Consider the following 17842-nt stretch of genomic DNA (forward strand, 5'->3'; position numbering starts at 1 on the left):
AGGAAGAGATTGGGGAGGGAAGTAATTTCACCTTAGAGACAGAAAAATTTGCCTTTTTCTTTTGGCAGTGGAGTAAGGACTGTGTTCCACTTCGCTTCCCCTTATTTTTAGCATTGCTAATATCAGCCATCCTCATTCAAAACACATTTGCTTTTACTCACGTTCTATTTTAATAGGAAACATATCTTCTTTTTACTGTTTTGACAGTACCTCACTGAAGCCATTTATTCTATTCTGTACAAGCTCTCCTACCACATTTATCGCCAAGGTATCTGAGTGCATTAAGCAAAATGACTAACATCTGCCAGGTTATTTTTTTTCCTCTCAGTCTCCTCAGGGAAAAAAAAAAAAGATGCAATAGTGTCCTATTTTGGTGAGACTTCTTCCACATCTTCTTTTGCATATACATTGCTCTATTTTTTTATAGTAGAGAAAGCAAAGCCCAAGAAATGTACACTTCACATGGAGCAATAATTGGCAGCACATTTATTAATGATATTTACTTGGTTCATTCCATATCCTCAGATTTTATCCCGAGATGGTTCTACTTTCCAGCCACAAAGCTGTCCCATCCCTCCACCGACCGGCAGTAATGAAGGTGGCAGCAATACTCCTCATCCTACTGGGCAGCCTTTTGGCTATGGTGGGCTAGCAGTGTGGAGGATTAGGAAGGTGAGAACCCTGCACTTGATTCTATTTTACGGGGAACTCGAGTAGAGTCCAGGATGGTTCCCAGTGCTGCTGAGGTGATTTCTGCAATGTCCTGTGTACTAGCTGGAGTTTCTGAAGTGCTGTGAGCTTCTTTCCCAGGTGCATTACATTGCTGTACTTCAACTGAGAGGTGGTGAAGGCATGAATAATTGCAGTCAAGTCATGCACCAGGAAGGGACAGAAATGGTAAGTCACCTGGAGATGATGAAAAGCATTACTCAGACTGGTAAGTGGGAGCTCGGTGTCAACAATGCATCCAAAAATAGTCCCGAATTACTGCCTGGACTGACCACTTGTGCATCACCTCCACACTGTTGGCACTTGAGTGTTTATCGCCAGAGGCCTCTCCACTGACTGGTGCAGGACCCCGTAAGGGAAAGGTCCAGCAGTGGAGGAACACTGCCAGTAAAACTGTTTCATCTCTACGTCTTGGCCTAAATTTGTGCTGAGCTGTGAACATTAGCTTCAGAGAGATGCACTTGGAGGTGGCCTTTGGGCAGCTTCTCTGAGGACTCTCACAGGAACAGGGAGGTTTGGCCATGAACAGATAAATTGATGTGCCACATGTGGGAATCTTCAGGATTTGCTTGACTACTGTGTGTTTGAGAGGTAAAGAGATGTCTGTGGGGAGTGACAAAGGCATCGATCATGGTCAGTGTCACTCACAATCTTTTCACAAGGCTGGCAAGGTATCAGCCAGATTTATGGGTGCTAAGTCCTTTAGGATGTTTACAGCTTCTTGATAATGAAAAATTTGTGCTCATGAATGGTATTTGGTAAACATTAGTACAGCAGTGTAAGAACAGTAAGCTTTGCAGCTTTCAGGATTCAGTTCTAGTGCAGATTATGAGCACTCAGGATCGGTGGAATATCTTAATGCCATGGACGACTTCTTGAAGTTGACTTGGCAGATTCAGCGGAGGAAGATAAGAATAATGCAGCCCGTGATACGATCACAGTGTGAGCTCTATGGAGTTTCTTAATTTCATCTTCCCTGTATCAGCCTTTGCTATCAGAATTCGAGTTTCCAATAGGACGTCAGAAAGCCAGAGAGCTGTGAAAAGAGAAGGATCGTTGGAGTCTGCTGCTGCAAGCTAACATGCAGCAGTAACAACCAGGTCCTCCTCCCGTCAGGGTGAAGCACTGCTACCTGTTATTAGGCTTTGGGACTTTGTGAATTGTTGACTGAATCAAGATTACTGATATTTCTTGTTGCCAGGGAGTTACAAGATAGCATGTGCTGCCTGAAGGCTGTGGGGGACTAAGAGCAAGATTTTAATTTTCTTGGCCTTGTAGTCTACAAGATAAGGGTTTCTTTTAGCCATTTGAGAATTTTGTGTCCTGCCATAACTTATATATGGTCAGTGCTTACAGTTCAGAGACAACACTCCTAAACACTCCATACCCAACAGTCAAGGATTTACCTGAACCTAAACCACAGAGATTAAATCTAGAATCTAGGGAAGGGTTGCTAAGCCTGACCTCACTGTAGAGTTTCACAAAGTTTAACACCCTTGACCACCAGACTTGTTGAGGAATATTAGTTGTTTAATGTAAGTAAGTAGGTTTTAATTAGAATAAATTACTTAGGATTATAATAGAGCTTGATTTGTGCTGTTTGCTTAGCTTTACTTAGCATGAGTGGCCAGATTTGCTGAAGCCTTTAGGCCATGATAGAGGTATTTTTCTCAGTAATTTTCCTAGTAGTTTTCCTAACAGCTAGTACAGTGCTGTGTTTAGTCTTTTAGCATGGGAAAGTATTTTGATATCACACTAATGTCTTGGTAGTGTTTTTTCGAAGGCTGGGACCCTTCAGTTCTCCATGTTTCACCAACAAGGGCAGGTGTGCAAGGAGTCTAAACCAGAAGATAAGGAGGCTCCAACCTTCGGGGAAAACTGCGGGAACTGCAAGTCGACAAGATAAGAGCCTGCCTGCCTGAACACAGAAGGAGAATCCAATTAGATATTAGAAGACCCCAGACTAAAAATCACCATTGGACTAAAGGACACGTGGACAGCGCATGAGGGGCGGATGTATGGGACCCAAGGGTATAACTGCCCCGGGATTTGTTCTGGGTCCCTCTTTTTGGAGGCACCCAGCCCGGGCTGATCCTGCAGCTGCACCTTTCAGTTGAATTAATTATTGTATAAAATCGATGCCTGAGACTCTGCTGCAGGAAACCTAGGGGCAAGCCAGAAGAAGGAGGAAGTGCATCCAAGTGTGTGTCTGTGCGTGTGTGTGTGTGCACGTGCGCAACACCGTGAATGGTGTGTGAACGCACGGGCAGCAGCTACTCCTTTAACAAGACTCTTGAGCTGATTTCTTACATGTGACTGTCTGACCAAGGCAGCAGACAGAGGAGCAGCAGGGGAAATCACTTTGTTTCCTACTCACTACTCCTGCACACTATTGAAACACTACAAATGGTTTTGCAGCCCAAATTTTGTAAAAAGTATTGGCATGCTTTGAGAGGCCTAGCAAAAATTGCAAAAATGTTAGAAGAGTGAAGAAAATGCCATGTATAATGAATTTGAAGAGTTTGATCTACTTGGCTTATCAAAAAGTAGATTAAGCAGTGACTTGATCAGCATGTAAAATACTGTAAGTTTTTGGTTTAGGAGGGGAGGGCATAAGAGCCACTGTTAGGAAGCTGAAGTCAGACAAGTTCAAATCGGAGTGTTAAGTACATATTTTACTGTTGTCAGTGAGCAACCAGAGGAACAGCCTGCTAAGTGGTGACTTCTCTGTCCCAGCTCCTGTCCCAGGCTGGGTGACTTTGGAGGATGAGCTTTAGTCAAATACACAATACTGAGCAGGAGGTACCTAGTGAAATCTAATGGCCTATGAAGTACAGAAGGTCAGACTAGATCTGGTGCTGGTCTAGCTTACATCTTTTGGAGGCACAAGACCTGTGTGCCTTATTCTTTCCCAAAAGCACATCCTTCACATGACAAAAATGAAGGTGTTCCTTACCTAAGGGTGAGGTTTGGGGCAGGGAAATTTGGGGCAGTGTACGGGGCCGTAAGCCACCCCAGCGCTTTCAGACCTACAGTGCCATCCTGACCAGGGCTCGCAGAGGCTCACAGCTCCATCTCAAGCGGGGCTCCTGTGCATGCTGCCACACCGCCTGCTCGGGCCACTGTTGCTTTGCACAGGGGTGAGCTATCACCAAACAGCTGCTTAGTAAAGTGGTATGGCACCAGGTGGCCTTCCTCTGCAGGGACTGGAGATGGTCACTGCCTACCTGATAGCTCCTGTTTCTGCCAAAACTCAGCCGGAGCCTCTGTTTCCCCACCGTCTCTTGCTTTTGCGCAAGACAACAAAGTTCAGCTACTGTGACCAAACAGAAGCATCCTTAGCTCCACATCCAACCATGACATTGGGAAGAGTTGCCCAAGACAGTAGTGCATATTTTTCTTTTATGGGACTTCAGACTTGATGGCCTAGTAAATGCCTAATAGTGGTATTTTATTGGCAAAGGAAAGGATGAGGTGGTAAGTTATAATGGTGCAAAACATTCTAGAGAAATGCTTTTCAGTTGCTTTAAAAACTGTGGCAATACAGCATCATGTATTCGTGGAGGTTTCATGCCTTTCTTCTGTACCCTTGTTTGCAATATGACGTAATGAAAGAAATACAGCATATACCCAAAATCATTATTTGACTTACAACTGTTAGCAGTCTTACACTTTTTTACACTACACATACAGAAACAAATTTGCCCTTATTTGGGAGAGAGGGAAAATTGAACTTTTGTTGATAATTAGTTTTATATTTTGTGTATACTAAAAAACAACTTCTACATATTATAGAAATCTATCAAGCAGTTATTAACTCTCAGTTTTACCACAATGTAACTGAATAGCTATACAGATGATCTTTTTTCCTCTTTATGATTATGTGGTACAAAACTTTCATTCAATATTGTTCTTTTACACTGTACTGCATAAAGACTGGTTTATCAAGATCTGGTATGGTCTGTACTGTGGGATACTAGGCTATGGGATGGTACTCGAGCAAGAATTACAACACAGCAGCCTTCTGTTTGGTTTTCAAGGGCTGTAGTCATTAATCCTTGGAAAAAATCAAGGGTCTATGTGTCATCCACAAATAGCGAGTTTAACTTCTAATTCAAAAGGTTTTATAATGAATACATTTTATTTTTGTATTCTGGATTCAGAGGTTTTGGGAGTTGGAGAGGGTTCTTTAAGCTTTTCAAATGCTGTTCCTCAACCATGAAGACTAGAAACTTCCTCTTTTAAAATATGAACCAAGTTCTTCACATCATTACTCCAGAAACTTGGCCTTTGATAAAGACATGAAACACCCAAAGATCTCGCATCACTGTTAGGATCAAACAGAAGTTCCTACCGTAATGAAACCATATAAAATGAGTTATCCTTACCTTCCACATCATGGGTGTTTGGGGTTGGCGTGACGACCACCTTTAGCATACAGATGTGAGCCACTTTCCCATTGCACCTTTAATGTAAGCAGCTGCTTGTTTGACAGCCTGGCCAAGCTCCGCTGGCGTGGCTTCCCACGCTGTACAGTTGTGCATACCTTCCAGGGGACCGGCGGTGCCTCCGCCACGGCCGCACTGGGGTGTCCTCTGCTCCACGCCTTAGGCTGCTGAGGGCAACGTTTCCTCAGGCAAATCCTCAAAGTGCCATGAGCTGCTTCCTCTCCTGCTCTGCCCCTAAGGATGCAACAATACATTGGCTTTCTGCTTTATTCCTCGGTAACTTGTGGCAGACCGTCTCTCAAAGCTCACCTTTGCCCAGCAGGGTTGTTGGCCAAGCCCGGCTAGAGAGGCCCGAAGGCTGTGGGTGCGCCTCACCGATGGCTGCCCGTCCCAGAAGGCTGAGGTGGAGGGACACCCTCATGGCTCCCGCGGCGGGCGGTGCTGGGCCTGGGCTCCCACCCAGGACAGGGCCGAAAGCTCCGGAGGGCCCCCTAGGGCTGTGTCCGTCCTCCCCCCCGCCCCTCAGCGTGGCCGCTACGGGTCTGCTCGGCCGCAGCTCCCACCCGCCTCAAGGCCGGCCCGGCCCGCCACTGCTCGCCCCTCACGCCGCCCCCGCTCGGCGGGCGGGAAGCGGGGCGTTGAGGCGAGCCCGCCCCGCGCCCACAGGGGAAGGCGCCGCTCTCTCCCGGCAGCGCGGGGAAGGGAGCGGAGCGGGGCGCAGCCGAGCTGAGCTGAGCCGCCGGCGCAGCCCTGGCAGGTGGTGGCCCCGATAGCTCCGCCGCGCTAAGCTGCTGCCGCCGTTCCCTGCTCGCACCCCGCTGCCATTGCCGGCGCCGGCTGCGGAGAGCGGCGGAGCCATGGAGCGCTGAGGAGCGGCAGCGAGCGGGGTTGACGGAGAACCGCGCCGCCGCGGGGAGAAGAGCACAGCTCCCGGAGACGACGCCGGGCTACCGGCGAAGGTAAGCGCTCCCCGGCCGCCTGCCCGCCGCTCCGGCCCGGGGCGGCACCGACGCTCGGCAGCCGCCTGCGCCTCGCCGCCGCTCGCCTCCCCCGACCGCCGCCCGGGGCCGGGTCTCTGTCAGCCCCCGGCGCAGGAGGGACGGAGCGGGGGCCGCCGCCTTCCGGGGCTCCGTTGGCCGCCCTGCCCTGGGGTGCCGGTGCCGGAGGGCGTCGGGGTGCCGGAGGGCTGGGACCCGTTCCGTGCCCGCGGTTAGGCAGGGTGCGCGGCGCTGCCACCTGCGCGCAGCAGGTTCGACTGAAGAAAACATCTTAGTCACTTGTGGGTTGTTTCGGTGGTTTCAGTAAGTTTTGTCATATTGAATCACATGGCAGTAAGAACTGATAGTTAATAAAAAAAAAGGGGGGGGGGGAGAGTTGGTTTTCCAAAGAGCGAAAATGTACTTTAATTGTTTTGGGTTTTTCAAATTATTTTCTTGCATTTTTTCTGAATTTCTGTTGGAATTACTGATTTTATTTTGGACCTTTTAAGACTGTCTTGGTGCAGCATCACGTTTCATTTAAGCATGGGTCCAGCAGTCGTATTGTCCCCGCGCACTGGGCTGGGGCTTGCGGTGCCATGCCTGCACCTCCGAAACGGCTCAGGCACTGCTGTACCCCCAAAGCGATCTGCAGCCCTGGCTCCTTGTCACTTCTCATCGGATCAGCCCTCCCAACCTTGATTTCTCCGTGACATTTTCTCTTCTAGGCTTTACAGCTATGCATCATGTTCGCTAACACGTGGTTTGAGTCAGTTTGGTTTTTCTGATTCTCCTTTTCTCAGTTCGGTGCCTGGTGGGAGTTGGGAGTTTAGAGAGGATCTGGAAGTTGAGTGTTTCCTCTGTGTAGCTCCACAACAGCAACACCTGCCTGCGAGCCCGTGGGGAGAGAGCAGAGAGGGGTGCTCCTTCCACCTCCATGGGTGAAGGCTGAGGAGTGATAAATGGGCTCTGATGTGCAGTGAGCTATTTACAGTAGATCCCTTGGGGTGGGACATAGGCACCGAGGTAAGGAGCTGTTTTGTGTGGTGCTCGGCATCTGCTGCAATAGGAAATATCCCAAGAGGTCACTGACACTGAAGAGAGAATTCCCGATAGATTTGTCAATTTTCTTAACAGCAGAATTCGTACAACGCTTTTTATTTTTCTTCTGAAATTCTGATGTCCAGAGGAAGCAGCAGTGAATAAGCTGAATAATTGCATTTGCATGTTTTAAATCCAATGAAACAGACAACTTTTTATACCACTTTGAGAGAGATGCTGGTGTGCTGCGTTGCTCACTGTCGGCTCCAGAGATGGTGGCCAGATTGTAAACAAATCTCCGATTTATAAATCATCTAGAATCTAAAGCTCTTTAGTACAAAGGGTGCTTTTCCGGCACGCTATTAAGTACACTGGCTGCATATACCAGATTATTCATTGTAATTATCCATTTCTCTTGTCATCTAGTCTATTTTAATATGTTTCCATGTGCCTGCTCAGGTACTCCAGGTACCTTATTTTATCTTACTTTATTCTCATCTTTGAGCATTTTAGATTCCAGTAAGCCATTTTTAATGTAATGCTTACATGTGAACCTGAAGTAAAATACAAGATTCAACCTTGTTGGCTGCTTCTTCCAAAAACATATTCAGGTTGAATTTGCATCCAGGTACAAAAATTCAAGTGATGTCTACTCTGTGTCATGGAGAGAAGTGGTTTACCAAATCCTGATCCCACGCTATTTTGATATTTGTAGGTAGGACCCTTTTCTCCCTTTCTGGTAGTAAATAGGGTGCTACCTTCTGCGAATACAGCCTCTCCTCTTCATAGCCAGGTTGCAAAAACTCTTCACTGATCTTTGTGCCTTCTGGTTACTGCAGGTTTCCTTTGCACCAGTACGTGCCCTTTGTATATTTGATGAAAATCTCACTGTCCAAACCGTTTTGCATACCTGTTGGTCTGACCATGCTGAACTAATCTTTAGATTCTCCTTCTGCATCCTGTCTTGCTGCTCTGAAGTACCGTGAAAGTCCTGTAGAGAGTTACACAGCTTTGTTCATCATCTTTCCTCTCGCTTTTCCAGGCACTCACCAGTCCCTCCATTTGCCTGGTGCAGGCAGCTTTGTGTCCCAGACCTTTCTATTCTTGCCCAACCACCTCTGCGCTTACTTCTCAGCTCTTTCCACCTGATGTGGAGGCCTCTTTTTATTCAGCATTCACATCCTTACTCAAGAATCTGACTTATCTATCAGGAAGTTTATAACAGGTTAGCTGACTAATTGTCTCCTGTGAACAGTAGTCTTGTTTAAAAAAGTCATTACAATCAACTGCCTTGAATTTCCATATTTGAAATGGATAGCCATGGATAGATTTGTAAAATCCTTCCTAAAATCACAATTTTAAGCGCTGACAAGTTGGACCAGTTGGGATGATTTGTTTTACCCAAACAACCCTGCCCTGGAGCAATCCACGTGGTACAAGCTATCCTGGTATAGATGTGGGTAGTTCTTACACATTGAGGAAAAATAGTGTCAAAACAGTGCCTACAGACACCTTTATTTGTTTAAATTAAATACCTGTTATGCAGCAAATAAAGCATGTAAGTCTTTACACTAGTTCTATCAGTAAACGAAATTGTATAATTATGGCAGTAGGATAAATATAGCCTTAGCAGATGGAAAAAGCCTACTAGAAAGGCGTAGAACAAATGACGATGTGAAAGAACTCCCCTAAACTTGAAGGCTATTGCAAATGAATGTGTGTCTACATACATTAAATATTGCTTCTAAAACAAAAGGCTATTAATCTGATGTTACTACTCATGCTCTGGTGTTTTTTTTTCCCCTTGTATTTGCCTTAGTTTAAAGAATTAAAATAATTTGTCAGCTTCACTTTCAGATTCTTGCTGCTGCAATGTTTTGGTTTCAGGCAATGCAGAGGAATGGTTATTTAGCTGGTTTAGGTAAAACATTTTAGCTGAATTCCTTTAATTATGAAAACAGTTTTCAGCTTTAAAAACTTGTTTTTATGAAAAAAAAAAAAAAAAGAACAAATTCATAGTATCACGTTGCTTGCTAAAGACGTGCATGAAAGGCTTGTTTCTCTTTTCTGTTAGTGCAGTTCCATGAGTGCGAAGTGCCTTTGATTCCGTTCGTCTGTAAGCCCTACATGCCATCACACCTCAAGTAGTTTAAGACTATACCCCTTAGGTTAACATTTAGAGAGAGTATGATGAATGGTATAGAGAAGGTAAGTTAAGAACCTTTTTCCTGGTCATAGAATATAAGAACAAGTAGGCATGCAGTGAAATTATTAAAAAAAAAAATTAATGCTCTTGAATTTTTCAATTAGATGTAGAATTGGACTGAGGGACTATTTGCCAGAGTGTTCCTGAAGCACAGAACTTGGCTAGATCGAAAATAATTTCTGTAAATCACGGAGGTATTCAGAAGTATGAAAAACTTTGCAAATACTAAAAAGACAATTTTGGAGAGCTGTAGGAAAGCTGTAAATGTTTATCCTTCATAACTTAAGCCAGTCTCTGAGAAATAAGGCTTGGAGGAAACTTCTAGGAGAGCAGATTATTCTACTTCTGCCTACAGTGGAATTTCTTGCACTTTCTGTTGAAGCATCTGGCGTTACTGTCAGCGATGAGAAAATAGATTAGTGGATGAGTGGATGATGATGGATTAGATCTGTGGCTATTCAGATGCTTAAAAAGTGTAATTCTATAAGTGCACATGTGCATTCTGCGTTTGGCACTTTCTCATGTTTGTGCACTTAACGATACACTTTGTTTATTTTATTAATGTCAGGGGAAGAAGATCCAGAAATTCCTCTGTAGTTGTCTTTGCTTCTCCCTTTTCTTTCTGTCTGTGTGGGTTTTTTGTGTGTATCGTTTGTGGGATTTTTTCCTCCCCTCCGTTATCTCTCTTTCCTGAATGTTCTCTCCTCTTTGGAAGCCAAGCAAAGAGTGTTAAATATGTTTTTGCCAATAGGGAATGAGGAGGCAAGTGGAACCAAAAGCTCTGTCATGAGCTTTGTGCATGTGATGGCATTTGACTGCCTCCTTCCACCTATGCCTTATCTATCACCTGCTGAGAGGTGGCCAGCAGGCAGAGAGAGGGCAGGGAAGATGTCCCATTATGGGGGGAGGGGTTATCAGGTATAATACATTTCCCTGACGGCAGCCAGAGTTGCTTACTGTCGGTACAGGAGCCATGAAACCAGGCTGTGAAAAACCGAGACGTAGGATCGGGAGGGGTCTGTGCAGGTTCAGGGCCTGGAAGAAGTAAGGACAATCTTGGTGGTACTGAAAATTTAGGTTGGGAATTTGGACGGTGTAGATGGTGTCGGTATTGTGTAGAGTGAGTTATTTTATATAGAAAAAAAGGTAGCTTATTTAGGGTAGAATTATAAAACTTGGTACCTTATGGGCTGAACATCTTTACTGTTAAATTGTTAAAGAGTTGAGAACAGATAAGAGTTGGTGCTAGCACAAACAAATGGTTTATGATGGGCTGTTGGACAGTGAAACGAGGCTGGATTGGATTTGGCATTTGGGCTCCGGATGACGTGGGTGGGTGATACGGAGTTACTGTTGGCTTATGTGAAGTTACAGTAGGCTCCGGTGGGGTGGAGGTAGCTGAGAGCTCAGTGCAACATGGCATAAGAAGCCACTGGAAAAGGGATGAGATCTGTCATGAGCTTAGGTGTTCTTCCCCACGTGTAGAAATGCTACATGTAGTAGTATGACTAAAATTAGGGTTAGGGATTGGCAAGCTGTGTGTTGATGACTGTTTCTGTAACACCAATAAGGGCTGATACTGATGGGGAAATTCCTTGAAGGATCAGTCTTGACTACATGGTGGTTAAGGCCACAGACAGGGCTAGGGTTGAGTTTCTGAGCTTGGATTTGGGAATGGGAGCAGCTAACACACTAAGAAATGTGCTGAATTATGGTCCTTAAACTTGTCAGGAGCCAAGTAGGCAAATGTCTTTTGATGGGCTCTGAAGATGGGCGGTCTTGCTGAGCTGGAGTGTGTTGGGTTTTGTGTGGCAAGGTTTTGGTAGCGGGAGGGGCTACAGGGGTGGCTTCTGTGAGAAGCTGCTAGAAGCTTCCCCTGTGTCTGATAGAGCCAATGCCAGCCGGCTCCAAGATGGATCCGCCCCTGGCCAAGGCCAAGCCAATCAGCGCCTCTGTGATAACATATTTAAGAAGGAAAACAAAGGAGTTAAAAAAGGCTTTTGCAACCAGAGAGAGGAGCGAGAAGATGTAAGAAACTCTGCAGACACTAAGGTCAGTGAGGAAGGAGGGGGAGGAGGAGCTCCAGACACCAGAGCAAAGATCCCCCTGCAGCCCGTGGTGAAGGCCATGGTGAAGCAGGCTGTCCCCCTGCAGCCCATGGAGGAAGGATGAGGGGGTGTAGAGATTCCACCTGCAGCCCGTGGAGGACCCCACGCCGGAGCAGGTGGAGGCACCTGAAGGAGGCTGTGGCCCGTGGGAAGCCCACGTTGGAGCAAGTCCGGGCCGGACCGGTAGACCCGCGAAGAGGGGAGCCCACGCCAGGGCAGGTTTGCTGGCAGGACTTGTGACCCTGTGGGAGGGACCCCACGCTGGAGCAGTTTGCTCCTGAAGGTCTGCACCCTGTGGGAGAGACCCCACGCTGGAGCAGTCTGCTCCTGAAGGTCTGCACCCTGTGGGAGAGACTACGCTGGAGCAGTTCGTGAAGGACTGTAGCCCGTGGGAGAGACTCCATGTTGGAGCAGGGGAATGTTGAGAGGAGTCCTCCCCCTGAGGACAAAGAAGTGGCAGAGACAATGTGTGCTGAACTGACCGCAACCCCCATTCCCTGCCCCCTTGTGCCGCTGAGGGGGGAGGAGGTTGAAGCCGGGAGTGAAGTTGAGCCCGAGAAGATGGGAGGGGTGGGGGCAGGTGTTTTAAGACTTGATTGTATTTTCTCATTGCTCTACTCTGTTTTGCCTAGTAATAAATTAGATGAATCGCCTCTCTACATTCAGTCTGTTTTGCTCGTGACGGTAATTAGTGAGTGAGCTCTCCCTGTCCTTATCTCGACCCAAGCCTTTTGTTATACTTCTCCTCTCCCATCCCGCTGGGGGAGGGGTGAGTGAGCGGCCGCGTGGCACCCAGCTACCGGCTGGGCCTAAACCACGACATGGAGTTAAGATCCACCTATGCTTAGGTGTTCCCTGTTAGGCAGTCACCCTGGCCAGCAGCATTATAGGGACTGCTTTCCTGTCCCAGCAAGTGGAGCCAGCTCTAAGGTTTTAGAGCCTTCACTCCGTGAAGGATTCCAGCCAACCCTTGGTGTAGCCATACTGACCCTTCCTTGCCAGCAAACCAAGCCATTTGTCCCTTGCCTCACTGGGTTTAGTCTTAAGAATAAACATAGATACTCCTTTCAGAGACTTAAGTCACAGGTTTAACTAGAGCAGACGTACTCCCGTGGGACGTTCACTATCCAACGTTAAACAACGGTGTGTCAGCCCCTTTGGTGCCCTACACCGGAGGTTCCTTCAAACCAGGCTGTGGAGGCTGTCTTGGGGAAGCTAGAGCCTGAGGAACGTCCTGTCCGGGCTCTTACGGGAAAGATGAGCTTGATCAAAAAGAGCAGCAAGCTTTTTGCATCATTGAAGACATTAATTCCTTATTATTAGTCTTCAGAGGTATTTTCCCCACTCTTTGCATTCCATTCTCTGAAAATGAAAGCACTAAGCTGACTGAGTCTTTTCAATTTTCTTTTTATAATCAAAACGCTAGTTAATTCAGAGGACCTTTCCTCAGGTGGTTGAAAACCTCTGTGATTTTGCTGTTGGTTGACCAAGAAATCTTAGACCAGTTCTGTTTTCCTGTGAGCTGTAGGTAATTTGATGAAATACCGGTATTTCAGCCTATGATGTACTTTATCATATGTTAAATGAGTTTCTGGTAACAGAAAAGCAGTGGAAGCCACCAGAATCCTTTGCAATGCATCAGAGAAGTTGAGGTGACTGAATTTCTTGGAGTGTCGTGAGTGATGCCTAGGAAAGGATGGAAAACCTCCTCAGCCGTTTTGCGTTATGTCTGCGCTTCAATGGGAGCACAAGCACGCAAACCATCAGATGGCATTTTTGAGAAATACTTTGAATGTCATTTGCTGAAATACGCTTCATTTGCAAACAGCTGCCTGTTGAGAACATTAAACTGACCTGACTTAGCTGCTAAACGGTTAATGTGTACTCATTTGCTCTCTAATTATTTGCAGCCCAGCTGATAATACCCTACTTTTGACCTGATGATAAGCAGCAGATTTTGCAGGGAACAGCAGCTATTTGTGGTAAAATGTATGCTTTCCAAGCATGAAGTGTTAGCGAACAGCAGCAGAACTAGCATGACTGCAGTTAATAGATAACAGGTAACAAGGGGTTGACTAAAAGGGTAACCAAGCAGCAGGTGCTAATACCTTTTTTATCAAATACTTTTCAACTTGCACTAACTAGGACAGGGATTGTTGGTGTGATGTTTGCAATGAAAGAATTATTTTGCACAAGATAGTCAAGGCGTGTGTTGTAAAAGAACGCACAGGGCAGAAGCTCTGTTCGACAAGTAAAGGAGTAGGAAGAGAGAAAAGGGGAAAGAGAGATCATCTGAAATAAATTCAAGGAAATGATGTGGTCTTGAAGACTAGACAGCTGGGCAAGTATGGCGAAGTGGGGAGCAGGTGGGGGGGTGGCTTTGTAAATCACGTCTGGAAGAGAAGTCATTTCCTAAACTCAGAAAGAAACCCAACCTATTGGCAACGTTTTAGAGACAATATTCTGCTGAGGTTGTTACCTGTTTTTTACAGACAAAGATACCTGAGGGAAGCTGCAAAAGATTGCTAGAGGGAGAGCTCGATGCCAGGATTTTCTCCTCAGTATTCTTTCAGATGTTTTTCTTTTATAACAGTGTTCCTAAACTTGTAAACAAGAAGTCGACCCTTTCCTTTGCTGGAATAAATAAACATGATATTTTCATTTTTGTTTTTGCCTGGGGTCCCGAGTGAACTCAGGTGCCACTGACACACACAAGAAACAAGTTTCTTCTGGAAACTAATCCAAATGAAGTGACTGTCTGCAGCATGCAGGAAGTCTGGGAATTGTTGGAGCCGCAGTGCTTTCTCACTGACCTGTAAGGATCAATTTTGGGATGTAAACTATGAAATGTCAAGAAAAAAGGGGAGAAATTTCCCTTGATGGGGGAGAACCTTCTCTAACCTTGTTGCTAAACAAAGCTTAACATTTGAGTCATGCAGATTGATGTGGATAGGATGTTTTCTGCCTGCAAGATGGTCACCAAGTGAAAAACTACTTCAGAGCGTTGGTTGAAGGAACAGTACTGTGCTCAGGTTGGAAAATAAATTCTTGCAATTGATTTTTGTTTCATTCATGCTTTTGTAATTCAGTAATTGCTCGAGGAAGCAATAGACTGCATACCACTTGAAGAAACAGTACCAAAAAAATCTTCTGAAATTGCCAGAGCACTTGTTAAATGTGAAAGATAAATCTGGAGCGGAGCTCCTTGCAACAGGGATACTTTCAAGAGTGCTTATAAATAGTGAAAACCGGAGCTTCAGGAAGAGAGGAATCCGAAATGATTAATCCTCGGTAGTAACCATTTCTGAAACTACACGCCCAAATAAGAAACACAAAATGATCCAACCTCACAAGAGCTCTTGAGAAGAAAATAAGTATAAAACATATGGAAACCTTCAGGGTGAAGCTGCTCTGTTTGATGGGATTCTGTTCAAAGAAAATCATATTCTCAGGATGCACAGTGTGCTCAGGAATACTAATCATAAATCTCACAGTGCCTGTGTGTGGTGCAAGAGCTAAACCCACTATTGCCTATTTTGGTCATTCCACTTGAAGAAAAGGCATCCGTGTATAACATTTGCAATCGCTGTAGGCATCAGCTTGGAAAATTGTCACTGAAATAGCACAAGGTTCTCCATCTTTCATCTGAGAATGGCTAGCGGTGTTTCGGGTTCACAGTAACGCTAGCCATGCTTGGGCGTGAGATGATGACCGTTTGGAAGCAGGGTGTGAACTGTTATTTTGAAGTGCTCCTCTTCCCACTGGAGAAAACTCTCAGGGTACCTAGGGTATATCTTTTGGGATCCTCAAAGAGAGCAGGAAACGTGTCCCAGCATTCTCATCCTTCAGAGTGCTAGAAGCTTCTCTGGGAGCCTTAGTGGTGAGGTACAGCACAAGAAGAACAGGGTTGGAGGGTCAGATCGGGTGTAGCAGCATCCTTGCCTGCTAACCCCGAGGGTTTCATGACAGATTCTTGCTTGAGACAACCCCAAAAGACGTACATCATCGAGAAGCCCATGGCAAATGGTCTACTCCTATCACAACAATTAATATTCTGCCATAATAGTTCTTAGGATAACCCTTCCCCACTGTTTTTTCCCAGGTATGCAGGGTTGGGAGAAGTTGCATGTGCCTCAGTTGTTTTTTGGGTGGTTTTTTTCTTTGTTTCTTTTCTCTGTCTCAATTTTGCATTTCCTTTCTAGAATCCATTCAGAAATTTCTATTATAACCCCTCTTCACTGCACTTTCCTGATGAATTATGTATATGTGTAACTTACAGACCTTTGGATGAAAACCATTAACATAAGAGAAATACTTGGATAAGCAGGATGATTTAGAAGCCCGGCACTCTTACAAAGCTGGTGATCTTCTTTTCGCATTCTGAGCTTTGCATTTGCTTTCACCTGTAAGTGAATTGGGCTTGTGTGCTTTTTCATGTTTTTCATTCATTTTTATTCATTTCTGTAATTTTTGGAGGAGCCACAAGACCATTTTTTTTTTTTTTTCAAACTGCTTGTGGGTCACTGATGAATCAATTCAAATATAAATTGAAGATTTTAAATGCCTTTTCTCAGAAAGGCAAGAACGAGGCAGTGTTCAAATGAAGTCAGGCATAAGAACTACAAAAATAAATATTTGTTTACCTGATGGTTAGTTTTCTTCTGGAGCCTATTGGCATGTTCACACAAAAACATATTTTTTAAAAAGGAAAAATAATCAGGTCACAGGCAAGTAGCTAACTAGAAGGGAGTAGAAAGATACATTCTTTAGCATCTTTGCTTGTTTCTTAATTGTCCACTATCAGTGTAAAAAATATTTTATACAAGTACTAGTCTACAAGACTAGTAGTCTCTACAAGACTAGTACTGTTCTGGTGCGAGGCTCCTGTCATGTAACATAGTTGTAATGAAATTAATTCCTCAATTCAGTTATGTGTAGCAAAAGTTAGGAAGTACTTGGTAAGCGAAAGATAAGGTATTTATTTAGACTCATGTAAAAATAGAGAAACTTTATGATAAAAAATAGTAACTTAGCCCTAAGCAAACTCTTATTGACTTTGTGCACATCAGTAGAAATCTTTGATGGATTTTTCTAGATTAAATATTGCTTCTCCTCTTTGACCTGAGGTATTACTGTTGTGGAATTTGCTATAAACATTATAAAATTTAAAAAAAAAAACCAAGCAGGAGACATCTTCCATGGAGTGGCTTATGCTTCCACTCACCTCTTCACCAGCAGAAACGCACGTGTTCCTCTTCTGCTTCACCTTAGGGTAGCAGTAGTGATATTTCTCCTGTAGCACTCATCTTTTAGGAGACTCCTTTTCTGTGCTGGGGTTGAATGCATCAGAGAAGGCCTTTGCAACCAGCCCCCCAATACCCTTCTTCCTTCCCATAATGCGCTGTACGATTAGACTGCAATAAGGTGCAATCCCTGGAGTAGCTACTGCTTTTTCCATTTTAGTCTGCAGAGATGTCTAATTGCTTCTTTATTTGGTAGGTCTTGTGGCTGCCTAATGCATCAAAGACCTGGATGTTGGTAGGCACCAGCGCCCGCTTTCCAGTATAACAATGTAAAACCAGTAAGGAAATGGTGAACTGAAATGGAGGCCTCTGCATCAGAGCCGCAGTGCTGTCAGGTCCAGGCTCAACTTTTTAAAGTTCACCCGCATGGAGTAAGCTGGGCAGTTGCAGAGCTTTGAATTTAAGAGGTGGATCACAGCCAGGTAAACAGAGTGGATCCATATGGCGATACGAGTGGGTGATGGCCCACGGAGGCATCTGTACGTCTCCTGGTTCAGAAGGCTGTGCTTTGCCACACCTGTAGCGCTTTGAACTTCTGTCCAATACCTTACTGTGCACTGAGCAGTCCAGGGGATCCTTCCAGTCTGCAGGTTAGCTCTGGATTTGGGAAAACACAAGTGATAGTTATAAAACCATCTTAAGGTCTACGTGCTTCTTCCCAGAGCCTCGCCAGTCCCATCTCCAGTACTTCAGGATAAACACATGTGCATTTGGTAATTATTCCCGTCATTGATCCTGCACACATTCATTCTATTTCTGCAGGTTTTCTTCAAGAAAGCGTATGCTTTTCAGGAAACCAAACCTCCTTTGCTTTTCATTATTGATATTGTGTCTTTGGGAGCAAACAAGCTGCACCTGGATTAACACCGTACACTCGTGTTGCACACACAGCTGCTTCATCCTGGGTTTTAGCTCAGACACATATTTACAGTATTATTTTTTTTTTAAGTATGGTTACAATGATAGGTTTTAAAAGGGTATTTGTAGGTGTCTAACAACGGTACTTTATAATCAGAGTAATTAAATTAAT

At 45.0% G+C, this 17842-nt stretch overlaps 1 protein-coding gene and 1 long non-coding RNA gene across 2 annotated transcripts in view; one reads left to right on the top strand and one right to left on the bottom strand.

The window, feature by feature from the left end:
- Positions 1 to 471: 471 nt before the first annotated feature.
- On the bottom strand, positions 472 to 5858 carry LOC129209599 (uncharacterized). The gene is made up of 3 exons (XR_008578121.1): positions 5487 to 5858; positions 5118 to 5411; positions 472 to 1765 (listed from the first exon to the last, which is right to left on the bottom strand). It is a non-coding gene; the product is annotated as an uncharacterized LOC129209599 (long non-coding RNA).
- A 141-nt stretch (positions 5859 to 5999) lies between these two features.
- Positions 6000 to 17842, top strand: part of PDE4B (phosphodiesterase 4B) — a 213670-nt gene continuing 201827 nt past the window's right edge. Inside the window, exon 1 of the mRNA XM_054834236.1 lies at positions 6000 to 6136. The gene's annotated coding sequence lies outside the window, so the exon portion shown is untranslated. The remainder of the gene's footprint in view (positions 6137 to 17842) is intronic.

Source organism: Grus americana, chromosome 8, assembly GCF_028858705.1.
Source record: "Grus americana isolate bGruAme1 chromosome 8, bGruAme1.mat, whole genome shotgun sequence".
In the NCBI taxonomy this organism is placed as follows: Eukaryota; Metazoa; Chordata; class Aves; order Gruiformes; family Gruidae; genus Grus; species Grus americana.